The following is a 14,215-nucleotide window of genomic DNA, read 5'->3' as shown; positions in this document are numbered from 1 at the left end:
AAATCGTTCGTTGTTCTCCTGAGGGATGTCATGCCAAATTATGTCCAATTGGCGCATTCGACAGTCAGTCCCGAGCTGGTTGGAGGGCCCAGCCAATAATGCTCCAAAAATTCTCATTTGGAGAGAGACCCGACTACTTTACTGGCAACAGTGTGGTTCAAAATGGTTCAAGTGGCTCTGAGCACTATGGGACTTAACTTCCGAGGTCATCAGTCCCCTAGAATGTAGAACTACTTAAACCTAACTAACCTAAGGACATGACACACATCCATGTCCGAGGCAGGATTCTAACGTGCGACTGTAGCGGTCGTGCGGATACAGACTGTAGCGCCTAGAACCGCTCGGCCACCACGGCCGTCACAGTGTGGTCTTACAAGCACGAAGACAAGCAATAGAAACTGTCGCTCCTGCGGGTGGGCAATATCTTTCGGAAATATAAGCCCAGGATGATTTGCTATCTTGGGTAAAAAACGAGACGTTGTGCGGCTGGGATATAAAGGTTTCGCGGATGACAACCAAAGGGATCATTCTACAAAAATAAATAACGGCCCAGAGCATCAGGTCCGGTTATCAAGCCGCACCATGGGCGAAAGTGACGTTTATATCTCACCGCCGGCCGGGGCATCTCCAGACACGTCTGCGGCCTGCCATCTCGGTCACTGGAGAAAAATTGTCTTCAGTGATGCGTCCCGTTTCGAAATGTGCCCCGATGACCAGTTCGGGAGTTTGATGATCTAACACATCAGCTGGAGAGAATTTGACATAATATTCCTCAAGAGGACAACAAAAGCTCTATGTCAATGACAAGCCAAAAAACTGCTTATTTAAGGGCCAGAGGTGAACCAACGCGGTTTTGACTTGCTCAGGTTGTGAATCTCACTCTCTTGAACAAATCAACCAGGTTTTCTGAAATTGCTATATTTTGCTTGTCGGTACGTGTAAGTCACATCTGTCGTTATCCGTCCCATTCAGGTAATTTCATCATGGAGCGTCGATTTTTTTCTTTTATTTTTAAACAAATTAAACAGCCTCTTTTTCTAAACGCCGCAGTCATATGCGACTGTGACATAGAGGTTTCAGATTTGACTCAAAGGTGACTACAACATTCCTCTGTAAAGGTGCAAATGTGTGGTGCATTACGACCTCACCCTTGGGTTCGGAGACGCTTCAGGCGGCAATGTGGTAAAAAGCCCATAGATGAGAAGTTCATGTGATATGTAAAGTGGATTAATGGTGTCACATTGGCACCAAATTACACCATAATTCTTCCCAGCGCTATCATAGATGGGAAGGTCGTCGCACCCCCTATTACACACATTTCAGTCCTTCCTTCGACGCTTTGGCGACGGAGATCAGAAACGCGACGCCCACGGTTCAATTCACGCAGCTGTCGCCTATGTGGCCGACGAGAACACTTCAGACACACCGTCGCTAAAAATCGACATTATAAGGAGTTGGAATGCGCCATAAGGGACTTCAATGAAACCATCTCTTTCTCTGGGGCATTAATTCCCACATATTTCGTGGTAGAAAACGACAGTCCGCAGTATGACGAGCCACACGGCGGCTTTTTGAACAATATTTGATATTGGTGACACCTCTCGGAGGACACATCTTCTCTAACGACATCAGTGGCTAGCCAGTTATACCACTGAACGTCATCGCACGTTCTGGAGTGCTGCGCGACTGCTGTCATTGTTCTGGTGTACAGGGTGGAGCCACTATAAACAGTTGAAAACCATTCTAATTTGGAAAGCGATCCGAAGCAGCAACGGTGCATTATGCTTCTTCAATCATTGTGTTTAGTGCCGTTTTGTGGTGTGATGACGGAGGGGTGCGACATTGAATATGCGTGAATAAAACGGCAAAGGGTGTCTCTAAGAAGCGTACAGGCCCTCTTCCCCAACCTCCGATTCGGAAACGCTCTTGGCCGCCCCGCCTGCCTTTGTCGATGGTGTTGCGGAAATGGGGGCTCTTTCATCTGCGTCTACATGAATACTCTGCAACTCACAACTAAGTGCCTGGTGGAAGGACCATGGAACAATATTCAGCCTACTTCTTATCGTTCCACTCTCGAACTGTGAGCGGGTGAAACGAACACTCAAATCTTTCTGTGCGAGCACTCTTTTTTCTTGTTTTATTATGATGATCATTTCTCCCTACGTAGGTGGGCGCCAAAACATTATTTTCACACTTTGAGGAGAAAGCTGGTGATTGAATTTTTATGGGAAGCTTTTGTCGCAGTGAAAAACTCCTTTGCTTTAAGGACCTCCACCACAGTTCTTGTTTCATATCCGTGGCACTCTCTCACCTACTTCGGGACAATACAAAACAAGATGCTTTTCTTTGAAATATTTCGATGTCATCCGTCAATCCTGCTTGATGCAGATCTCACACTGCTCCCCACTACTAAAGAAGAGGGCAGACGAGCGTAGTGTAAACAATCTCCTTAGATAACCGTTATATTTTCTAAGTGCAGTCTTTGGTTTGCTTTCCGCAACATTATCTACATAATCATCCTAATTCATGTTATTCGTAATTCTAATCCACAACTGTTTAGTTGAATTTACAGCTTTCTTATTTGTGTGATTTATCGTGTAACTGAAATTTAGCAGTTTCTTTTTAGTGGTCGTGTGGATGACTTCACACTTTTCGTGGTTTACAGTCAACTGCCACTTTTTGCACCATACACGTATCTGGCCTATATCTTTGTGCAACTCGTTTTGATCATCTGATGACATTACATGATGGTAAATAACAGCATCATCTGGAAGCAATATAAGAGGACTTCTCACACCGTCTCCTAAATCGTTTTGTGTAGATCAGGAACAACAGAGGGCCTGTAACACTTTCTTGAGGATCGCCTGATATTACTTCTACTTTACTCGATGACTTCCTGTGAATTATTAAAAACTGTGACGTTTATGACAGGAAATCACGAATCCAGCCACTAAACTCGGACGACGTTCCGTACGCAGACAATTTAATTAGCAGTCGCTTGTGATGAATTGTGTCAAAAGCCTTGCGGAAATCTATAAATTTGGAATCAGTTTGACAGCCACTGTCGCTAGCGCTCATTACTTCTTGAGAATAAAGACCTAGTTGTGTTTCTCAAGAACGATACTTTATGAATAAACGTTGGCTAGTTCTCATCAAACAGTTTCTTATAGGTCATTCATAATGTTCGCGCACAGTATATGTTCCCATATGATACTGTAAATGGGTCTGTAATACAATGGACCACACCTATTTCTTTTCTTGGGTACTGGTGTAACTTGCGCAATTTTCCAGTCTCTAGGTGCGGACCTCTCTACGAACAAATGGTTGAATATAATTGCTAAGTAAGGAGCTATTGCATTCATGTTGTGAAAGAAACCAGAGGCCTTGCATTTCTTAAGTGTTTTAAGCTGCTTCGCCACACGAAGGATATCTACTAAGTTACTCATGTTGGCAGCTGTTCTTGATACGAATATTTACTTCCCCTTCTTTTGTGAAGAAATTTCGATAACCGTGTTTAGTAACTCTGCTTTAGCAGCGCTGTCATCGGTAACATCACAATTACTATCGTGCAGTGAAGGTTCAAAAATGCTCAAATGTGTGTGAAATCTTATGGGATTTAAATGGTAAGGTCATCAGCCCCTAAGCTTACGCACTACTTAACGTAAATTATCCTAATGACAAACACACACACCCATCCCCGAGGGAGGACTCCAATCTACGCCGGGACCAGCCGCACAGTCCATGACTGCATCGCCTCGGACCGCTCGGCTAAGCAGTGAAGGTACTGACTGCGCCTTTCCACTGGTGTACTTTACATACAACCAGTATCTCTATGGGATTTGTACCAGGTTTGTAGGCAGAGTTTTGTTGTGTAAACTACTAGAAGCATCTCACATTGAAATTCGTGATAAATTCTAGCTCCTGTATAGCTTCGAAAATCTTCGGGATTTTGCATTTTCTTTTAAATTTGGCATGCAGTTCTCGTTGCTTCAGCAATAATTTTCTGACCTGTTTTGTGTACCATGGGGGATCAGTACCTCGTCTTATTAATACTATTTCGTTGAATACAGACCACATCTGGTCTACGCTTCCACAGTCAGATTACCAGAAGTGCAGACCGTCTCTTCGGAAGGCGTGTCATGCGAGTTTTATCTGTTTTTTTTTTTAAACAGATTTGTTTTGCCGTTATTTTCGGTGCATTTGGATATTACTGTATTCAGTATAGCTCCAACAAGCTTGTGGTCACTAATCCCAGTATCTGTCATGGTTCTCCTTCTGTTCAAAAAATGGCTCTGAGCACTATGGGACTTAACTTCCGCAGTCATCAGTCCCCTAGAACTCAGAACTACTTAAACCTAACTAAAGTATGGACATCACACACATCCATGCCCCAGGCAGGATTCGAACCTGCGACCGTAGCGTCGCGAGGTTCCAGACTGTAGCGCCTAGAACCGCTCGGCCACTCCGGCCGGCTCTCCTTCTGTGGTGAACATTATTTATTATTATGAGGTCAAGTATATTTTCGCAACCATTTGCACTTCGATCGAGCTTCTGAACAAGTTGTTCAAAATAATTTTCTGAGAAGGCATTCAGTAGGATTTCGCAGCTACTTTAAACATGTATTTTCGCTAACATTTCGAGGGTAGATTGAAACCACAAATGGTATAACGGGAGTAGGATTCGTTATGACTAGGAAGCTAGGTCAGAGAGTGTGTTACTGTGAACGGTTTAGTGATTGTTATCATCAGATTTGACAGCAAACTAACATCGAAAACGTTAGTTCAGCTATACATTCGACATGGAAAGCTGGAGATGAAGACATAGAGGAAGTATGAGGATATTGAACGGGTAATTCAGTACGTAAAGGGCGATGAAAATCTAATAGTCTTGGGGGGCTGGAATCCGGTTGCAAGGGCAGGAGTAAAAGAAAAGATTACAGGAGAATATGGGATTAGTACTACGAATTATAGAAGAGAAACAATAATTGAGTTCTTCAATGCATTTTAGATGCCTACAGCAAATACTCTGTTCTATATACAAGGAGGAGGTGTTCTTGGAAAAGGCCTGGAGATATGGGAAAATTTCAGTTCAATTACATCATGGTTAGGCAGAGATTCCGAAATCACATAGTGGATTGTCAGGCATACGCAGGAGCAGATAGACTCAGATCACAATTTAGTGGTGATGAAGCGTAGGCTGATGTATAATATACTAGTCAGGAAGAATCAATGTACAAAGAAGTGGAACACGTAAGAACTAAGGAAAGAAAAGATATGGATGGACTTCTCTAACGCTATAGATACTGCGATAAGAAACAGTTCAGTGGGCAGTTTAGTTGAAGATACCTAAAATGAGTTATGAAGCTGCAAATAAAAACACAGGTACAAAGAAGGTAACTCCGAGAAAATCGTGGGTAACAGAACAAATACTTCACTTGATAAATGAAAGAAGGAAATATCAAAATGTTTAGGGAAATTCAGGAATACAGAAATACAAGCTGCTGAAGAACAATATAAGTAGGAAGTGCAGAGGAGCGAAATCTAAATGGCTACATGAAAAAGTGAAGAAATCTAAAATGAAATGATTGTCGGAAGGACTGACTCAGTATATACGAAACTCAAAACAACCTTCGCTGAAACTAGAAGCAAGGGTTGGCCTCTATGAGAGGGAGGACTTGTCAGAAGATGTGATACAAGAAGAACCAAGAGTCTATATCGAATAGGTAGGGTATCCAGTATTAGAATCAGAATATAAAAGATATTTGAGAGACTTAAAATCAAATAAGGCAGAAGACATAGATAACACTGAAACTGTGGTGTCACCGCCAGACACCACACTTGCTAGGTGGTAGCTTTTAAATCGGCCGCGGTCCACTAGTATACGTCGGACCCGCGTGTCGCCACTATCAGTATTGCAGACCGAGCGACGCCACACGGCAGGTCTAGAGAGACGTACTGGCACTCGCCCCAGTTGTACAGCCGACGTTGCTAGGAAAGGTTCACTGAGAATTACGCTCTCAATTGCCGAGACGATAGTTAGCATAGCCTTCAGCTAAGTCAATTGCTACGACCTAGCAAGGCGCCATTTATCCTTTGCTATGTATCTAATGAAGCATGTACATCAACAAGACAAATGTTCACCAATTGTGGATTAAAGTTAAGTATTCCAGCAGCTACGTACTTTTCTTTATAGCATTCATTACGTATCCTGTTTCAGACCTCACGCCAGCCTGCGTGAGTCTAAGCGCGTGCCTTTCGGTTACCCATCACTGTGGACTGGCTGTCTTGTCAGTCCACAACAGAAACAGATCTTCTAAATTGTGGGAAGTGGCAACGAACAACGAAACAACCCCATGTTAGTGTGTATGATTCTGGCTACATGACATCTGGCTTTCGGAAAAATATCTTTCACAAAATTCCGAAGACAACAAGAGCTGAAAATTTCGTGAATTATGTCGCAATCAGCTTAACAGCTTATGCATCTAGGTTGCTGAAAAGAATAATATGCACAAGAATGGGAAGCAAAATTGATGGTTTGATAGATAACGATCGGTTTGGCTTTAGTAAAGGTAAAGACATCAGAGAGGCAGTTCTGACGTTACGGTTGATAATGGAAGCAAAACTCAATAGACGTTCATAGGATTTGTTGATCTGTAAAAAGCATTCGACAATGTCAAATGGTGCAAGATGTTCGAGATTCTAAGGAAAACACGATTAAACTGTAGGTGGAGACCCGTAATATACACTGATGAGCAAAAACATCATGACCAAGTGCTTGACACTTCTTTGGAACAAAATACATCACTGATTGTGCGTATCAGAGATCCGACAGTTTGTTCGTAGGTTTCAGGAAGTATGTGGCATTAGATGTCAACACTGAGGTCATGTAATTCCCGAAAATTGCGGGCCACTAATTTCCATACACAGTGAGGTCACTCGATAGCGACCCAGATGGGCTCCATAGGATTTACGTCACGGGATATAGTCGCCGAGACACGAACACGCGTTCGCTTTAATGCTCCTCAAACCACTGTAGCACGGTTCTGGCTTCGAGATACGGACAATTGTACTGCTGAAAGATGACATCGCTGTCGGGGAAGACTATCAAGCATGAAGCGGTGCAGGTGGTTCGCAGATGTCAGCGTATCTTTGATTGCTATCACAGTTCCCACGCAAGCACACGAGATTGTCTCCCACAGCATAAAGCTACTCCCAGCAGCCCGCGTCCGTGGTGCGCTCCACGTTTCGTGCGGTCGTCCTTCGCGATGACGGCGTTTGTGGAGACGACCAGCGACCTAGTGTTGCGAAAATATTAAGCACCTGAAGTGCCGACGCATTTCCACTGATCGATGGTTGAATCCCGGTGGTCCCGTGCCGATGGCAACCGTAACTGACGATATTATTTTGTCAACAAGTGGAAACGTAACTGTGGAGCTCGATGTTCAACAATGTACGATGAACGGTGTACTCGGAAACTCTTGTGTTTCCACAGGATGGCAGAGATGAGACAGACCACGATCTGTCCCGCTTTACAGAGCCTACGAGACTCCGTACACCGCATTCTGTGAAGAGCCGCCGACGTCCAAGCATTTAGCGCCTAGTGGTAGCTTCACAGTCTTTCTACCGCCTTGCGTAGATGCCCACGACGTGAACATACTACCAGATTTGCCGTTTTCGATGTATTCGTTCACAGGTTCTGCGTAATAATAATCTACTCTTTGTCAAAGTCGTTTATATCAATGGATTTCCACATTTGCAGTCCACATCTTCGGGAGGGTGATCGATCACCCGTCCGTGTCTGCTCCGCTTGCATACTTTTATTACCGCGTCACTTACCCACAACGCCTCCGCGGCTGGAGTGGCCGTGTGGTTCTAGGCGCTACAGTCTAGAGCCGAGCGCCCGCTCCGGTCGCAGGTTCGAATCCTGCCTCGGGCATGGGTGTGTGTGATGTCCTTAAGTTAGTTAGGTTTAATTAGTTCTAAGTTCTAGGCGACTGATGACCTCAGAAGTTAAGTCGCATAGTGCTCAGAGCCATTTTAACCATTTGAACCACAACGCCTCCGGGCAGCAGCCGGCATCGTGGTGGGCACTGATCAAAATGTTTTGGCTTATCAGTGTACGACATGTACAAGAGTGAAAGCGGAATGATAAGGATAGAAAACAAAGAACGAAGTGATCGTATTAAAAATAATGTAAGACAGAGGTGCAGTCTTTCGCCCCTACTGTTCAATATATACATCGAAGAAACAATGACGTAAATAAAAGAAAGGTTCAAGGTTGAATTAAAACGCAAGGTGAAAGATACTCTGACGACATTGCTATCCTTAGTGAAAGCGAAGCAGAATTACAGGATCTGTTGAATGGAATGAACAGTCTAATGAGCACAGAATACGGATGGAGAGAAAGCGAAGAAAGGCGAATGTTAGAGAAATGGAAACAGCGAAAAGCTTAACGTCCGGACTGGTGGTGACGAAATAAATGAAATTAAGTAATTCTGCCACCTAGGCAGCAAAAAACCCATGATGGATCAAGAAGGGACCCCATTATAGGACATGTTTAAGAAGACAGGAAACGATTTCCATAGTCCTAGAGGGAACAGTAAAGGATAAAAAGTGGAGAGGAAGAATACATGCAGCAGATAACTGAGTACGTAGGTTGTAAACACTACTTTGGGATGAAGAGGTAGGTACAAGAGACAAATTGGTGGCGGATCGCATCAAATTAAAAAAATAAATAAATAAATAAAAATAAAATAAGGAAATAAAAAACGGCAGTTCATAACAATACTGATTGTCCCTATCCTTACTCTCTTCTTGTGTTCGTCTTGCATCCTTTAGAAGGGAAGTGAAGAACTTTCTGCACGTTTACGAGACCCTGGAACCTAAGAAAACAACGAGATCACTCCTCACTGCCTCCGTTATCCATGTAACAGCTTCCTGTATGTGGTGGGCTCCTGGCCTATTCAGCTGAACCCGGAGACTCACCACTCTATGGCACAAGTCGAGGAATCTGCAACCGACACGGTGACAGATCTGTCTGAGCCTCTGATTCAGACCTTCCACTCAGCTCTTTACCAAAAGACTACAGTCGGTTCCCTCGACGATACTACAGATCGTGAGGTCCTCCTTCATCTTGCAGGCAAGACTGGCAGTCTTTACTATCGCAGCTACCTGCCTAAAACAAGAGAGAATCTGTTTCAATCCAAAGCGGCACACATCGTCAGCACTAACATGAGGGTCCACCTGCAGTTGGCTGCAGCTTGCACTTTTCATGGCATCCGGAAGCACCCGTTCCACATCTGAAATGACTCCTCCCGTTGTGCTCACAGAGTGCGCGTTGGATTCCTTCCCCTTCTTCGCATCCATGTCTTTAATGTACCCCATTACGAGTCTAATGTTGGAGCTCCCAGTCACCAGTAATTCCACCTTCTGTTAATGCCCCGACCTTGCAGTCCTAAAGGATTTCGCTGGAGCAGGGCGAGCGAAATCATGTGGTTCAGGATCTTCGTCAGCTAGAGACAGCACCCGTAACCTGTTCGTCGGAGGAACTGTGGCCCCTTTTCCTCGGGCGCTCGGAAAGTCTTTCGAACGCGGCCTCACCTTGGAACGACCTCAGACAAGACGACGGGTGAGGGATGATATCAGTGCGGGCAGTAAGTGGTGCGGCCACAGAAGTGGAATTGGTGAGGGACACATGGGTATGGCTGGACGTAACTCCAAATGCCCCCCCCCCCCCTGTCATGACCATTTACCATTGGCAACAGTATTAACTGTTTGACCAAAGCTAACTACATCAGAAGCTGTGAGTGATGTGTAACCAACTCGGCTCACATTTGAACACAGCAATCACAGTTCCTATCCCTACTGAAGACAGCCTGATAAATACACAGACATGCACGAAATATACAAGAATCTAAAAAACTCTGTCAAAATGTAGAGTAAGACCCCTTTTATGAGAAGTAGTGTCAACTCACAGTACTCATAAATATAATTCGGAAACGAACTGTGTATTCGCCTTCATCGGTAGGATAGACGCAGGTCCTCTCACACTGACGATCGAACTGAGACTTAACGTAACGCTTAATTTTTTTTACCACAAGTATCTGTGGGAATATATACAAAGACAGAAAAAAACAGCCAGATTTTTAAAAGCGTACGAACAGTGGATTAACTACAATAAAAGAAACATCAAAACAGGCCAAACTCAGGCACTACAACACTGTTGTACTGCCAAAATTACTCTACGCACCAGATACAACCACAATCAGAGCATTAGATATCACTGAGACAGAAATAAATAGAACGTAAATGCTCAGAAAAGTTTTTAGAGCAGTGCGCTGAGATGATACATGAATAAAGAGACAAACTAAAGAATTATACGCACTCAGGCAGACTCACAGAACCGATAGAAAAACAGTAAGTAACACTGAATGGACACACACACACAGAATGTCCTACATAGACTGAAAGAGAGAATTATTTATACGTATGTGTCTAGCGGGTTGCTTGAATTTGCTCGTGCAACTTCCTGATTGGCTAACTTCAATGCTAATTAACTTGCAAACACCAAAACGTATCCACGTGTTTTCTTAACTACTATTTCTAAGCGCAACCTTCCCTGAAACATCCTTGCCAACTTTTGACACTGTTTCTGAATACCACGCATTATCCATCAGTTGTCAACACTTGATTCAAGAGTTTTTTTTAGTTTTCTTTTCATAAACTATGCCCCATACAGCGAACTTATATTGACAGTCAGGACCAACTTCAGTTCGTAGTGAGAAGATGAATTTTGGAGCGACGGCATGCACAATCTAATCACGCCAAGCCTAATATGAAATCAATTAGCACTTGACTGTAGAAACATTTCATCAGAAAGATGTGGAAGTAACTGCACTACGCCAATCGAAGTTCAAAATACCTCAAATCAGCGAAGTATCGTACATTTTAATTGATAAAATTTGATTCGACATCGACTTAGAATCACGGATTATTTTTCAAACTTGTTGCCAAAATAAATTCTTTTTCGAAAGTCATATTCCTGAGTTAAATGACAACTTCTGAATTGCATGACGATGATATTTCATTCAGTTATTTTTCTATAACATCATTCATTTCATGATATTTAAAATATTTCTTTCTCTGCTATCTACTTATGAACTAGGTTCTATCGAAGCGTTACAGACGTGATATCCATGCATTGTCAGACGAACCATTTTTATATTCGTAATCACTATCCCATATTGTACACCGTCGACATTAAAAATATATATTTATTGAGTTATCAGTCTATCTTCATTATAACTTAAACTTTACTTTACAGTCGGGCAGTGATATCACGAAATGCAGGTTATAAGAAGCTGCGTCAGTTGGAACTTGTGGGGAGGGGGGGGGGGGGGTGGGAGCTTAATCTCACAGATACCATCGTACACATGATATGTGCCATACGTATTAGTAATTACTAATGATTATTTTTATGTAAACAACACTAAATTAGATGTTGCTGTAATTCGCCCATATCAGCACCCGTTTACGTATGGAAATTATAAACATTACACAATATTTATCATTTATATTACTCGTTGTTTACATGAGAAACTAAACGACCCTCAAAATGCGAAGAAAAGCCATAGGATATGCGGCTGTTAGTTTGACGCTGAGGACATCCGATAGCAATAAAGGTGTGGATTGGTGTCTCTACAGATATACTTTCAAGAGATGTTAAATAGTCCTTAACACGCAACATGTATAGGTAAAATAAAATTGACATACGAATGCCACTAGACATCAGTGGAAAATAGGTATGAAGAATGAAGGCTATATATATACTATAATCTGTGTTCAAGCTTAATGCATCCAGTAAGCCTGGCTACCCTGCTAAAATTACTAGCAGAAGTTTTCGAGGATTCGCAAGTGAACATAGATGTAAAAACATTTCTCAGTTCTCACTCAAGACCATCTCTGCGAAATCTCACATTTGTTTTCCGAATGCCACAGCAATGAATATGTCACTAGGTGCTGTACGTAGTACAGACAGACTTCGCTCCAGCTGGCGAAAATCTGCAAGTATTTCTACATTTCGTAACTTATTTATAAACCTATCACTCGACTGAAACCGACTGCGCTGTCTATGAATAACTTCATAAGGCTACAGACCTCCTCGTCAGATCATTTATACATTGTGCGAGTACACTGTGAACAGTAGCGCCCCGACACACTCCCTCGATGAACGCCAGACTCGAGCTACGCCAGACGCTACCTCTACTTCTGGCGATGCCTTTCCGTTATCTTCAATTGTTTTCGGATATGCTGCATGCATGTAACTCGTTTCCCAGGTAACGGTACGGAACAGTATCGAAATGCTGTCTGGAAATAAGGAAACATCGCATCAGCCTGAGATCCTCTCTCTACTGCACATGGCTCTCGCGAATAAAGGGACTAAGCTGCGTTTCACACGATCGGTGCTTGTAAAACTCACGTTCACTCATAATCAGAAATTTCCAGAAAAGCACTCGGTACAATGCACGTTCGATAAACCTGCAGGAGATAGTTCGAAATGTTTAACTATCCTTCTTATATACTGGAACTACCAGTACCTCAATTACGCTCACATGGTACGCCCCGTTGCTGCAGGAACCTATGGTAACGTAATTCTGAAAAAGAGGCCAGTCCAGCCATACATTAAATATAGAAACTATGGAATCTGATCACAACCTCTGGTATTCTCTTAATTTTTGGCCATTTTCAGTTACGCGCGCACTTATTTCTACGCTGTTGGCCATTAATATTGTAAGACCCTGAAGGCGTCACGTACTACATGGTAGTGAGTACTTTTTCCGCAAGACCGGTATACAAGTGGACAGTGCTAGACATCGGAAACTCCAGGAGCTGGAGTGGTGTACTCAGTATCAACTTTTGTCCTGCTGGAAAACATCACCATACGTGAAGACTCGGGATGTCCGTGACCTAGGTTGCCTCATCAAAGTTCAGTTGCTGTCAGCCGTGACCTTAAGTCATACTCGATGGCTCCCCCACACCAGGACACCACGGGTAAGACTGCTCTGCCTCTCAAAACATTGCAAGAATGAGATGCCCAGGTCACCACCACACTTGCCGAATGCGCTCAACCTGTGTATTGCAGAACCATGATTCTTCGTTGAACACGGTGCGATGCCGTTCATCAGCGTCCCATACTTCCCGAACAAGTCATCTTCCCAAACGCAGCCGCTTGTGTCCCAGACTACGAATGGGAAGGCAACTTTCTAGACCAGCTGCTCAAAGTCTACGAATAATGTTGCGTGGTGACAAATACACTATTGACCATTAAAATTGCTAATCCACGAAGACGGCGTACTACAACGCGCAATTTAACCGACAGGAAGAAGACGAGACGCTGTGATATGCAAATGGTTAACTTTTCAGAGCATACAGACAAGGCTGACGCCAGTGGCGACACCTACAACGTGCTGACATGAGGAAAGTTTCCAACCGATTTCTCATACACAAACAGCAGTTGACCGGCGTTGCCTGGTGAAACGTTGTTGTGATGCCTCGTGTAAGGAGGAGAAATGCGTACCATCACGTTTCTGACTTTGATAAAGATCGGATTGTAGCCTATCGTGATTGCGGTTTATCTTATCGCGACATTGCTGATCGCATTGGTCGAGATCCAATGACTGTTACCAGAATATGGAATCGGTGGGTTCAGGAGGGTAATACGGAACGCCGTGCTGGATCCCACCGGGGTGGTATCACTAGCAGTCGAGATGACAGGCATCTTATCCGCATGGCTGTAGCCGATCGTGCAGCCACGTCTCGATCCCTGAGTCAACAGATGGGGACATTTGCAAGACAACAACCATCTGCACGAACAGTTCGACGACATTTGCAGCAGCATGGACTATCAGTTGGGAGACCATGGCTGCGGTTACCGTTGACGCTGCATAACAGACAGGAGCGCCTCCGATGGTGTACTCAACGACGAACCTGGGTGTACGAATGGCAAAACTTCATATTTTGGGATGAATCCAGTTTCTGTTTACAGAATCATGATGGTCGCATCCTTGTTTGGCGACATCGCGGTGAACGCACATTGGAAGCGTGTATTCGTCATCGCCATACTGGCGTATCACTCGGGGAGATGTTATGGGGTGCCATTGGTTACACGTCTCGGTCACCTCTTGTTCGCATTGACGGCACTATGAACAGTGGACGTT

This window comes from Schistocerca serialis, chromosome 7 (assembly GCF_023864345.2).
Source record: "Schistocerca serialis cubense isolate TAMUIC-IGC-003099 chromosome 7, iqSchSeri2.2, whole genome shotgun sequence".
Lineage (NCBI taxonomy): Eukaryota > Metazoa > Arthropoda > Insecta > Orthoptera > Acrididae > Schistocerca > Schistocerca serialis.
Note: the sequence above shows the minus strand (reverse complement) of the source record.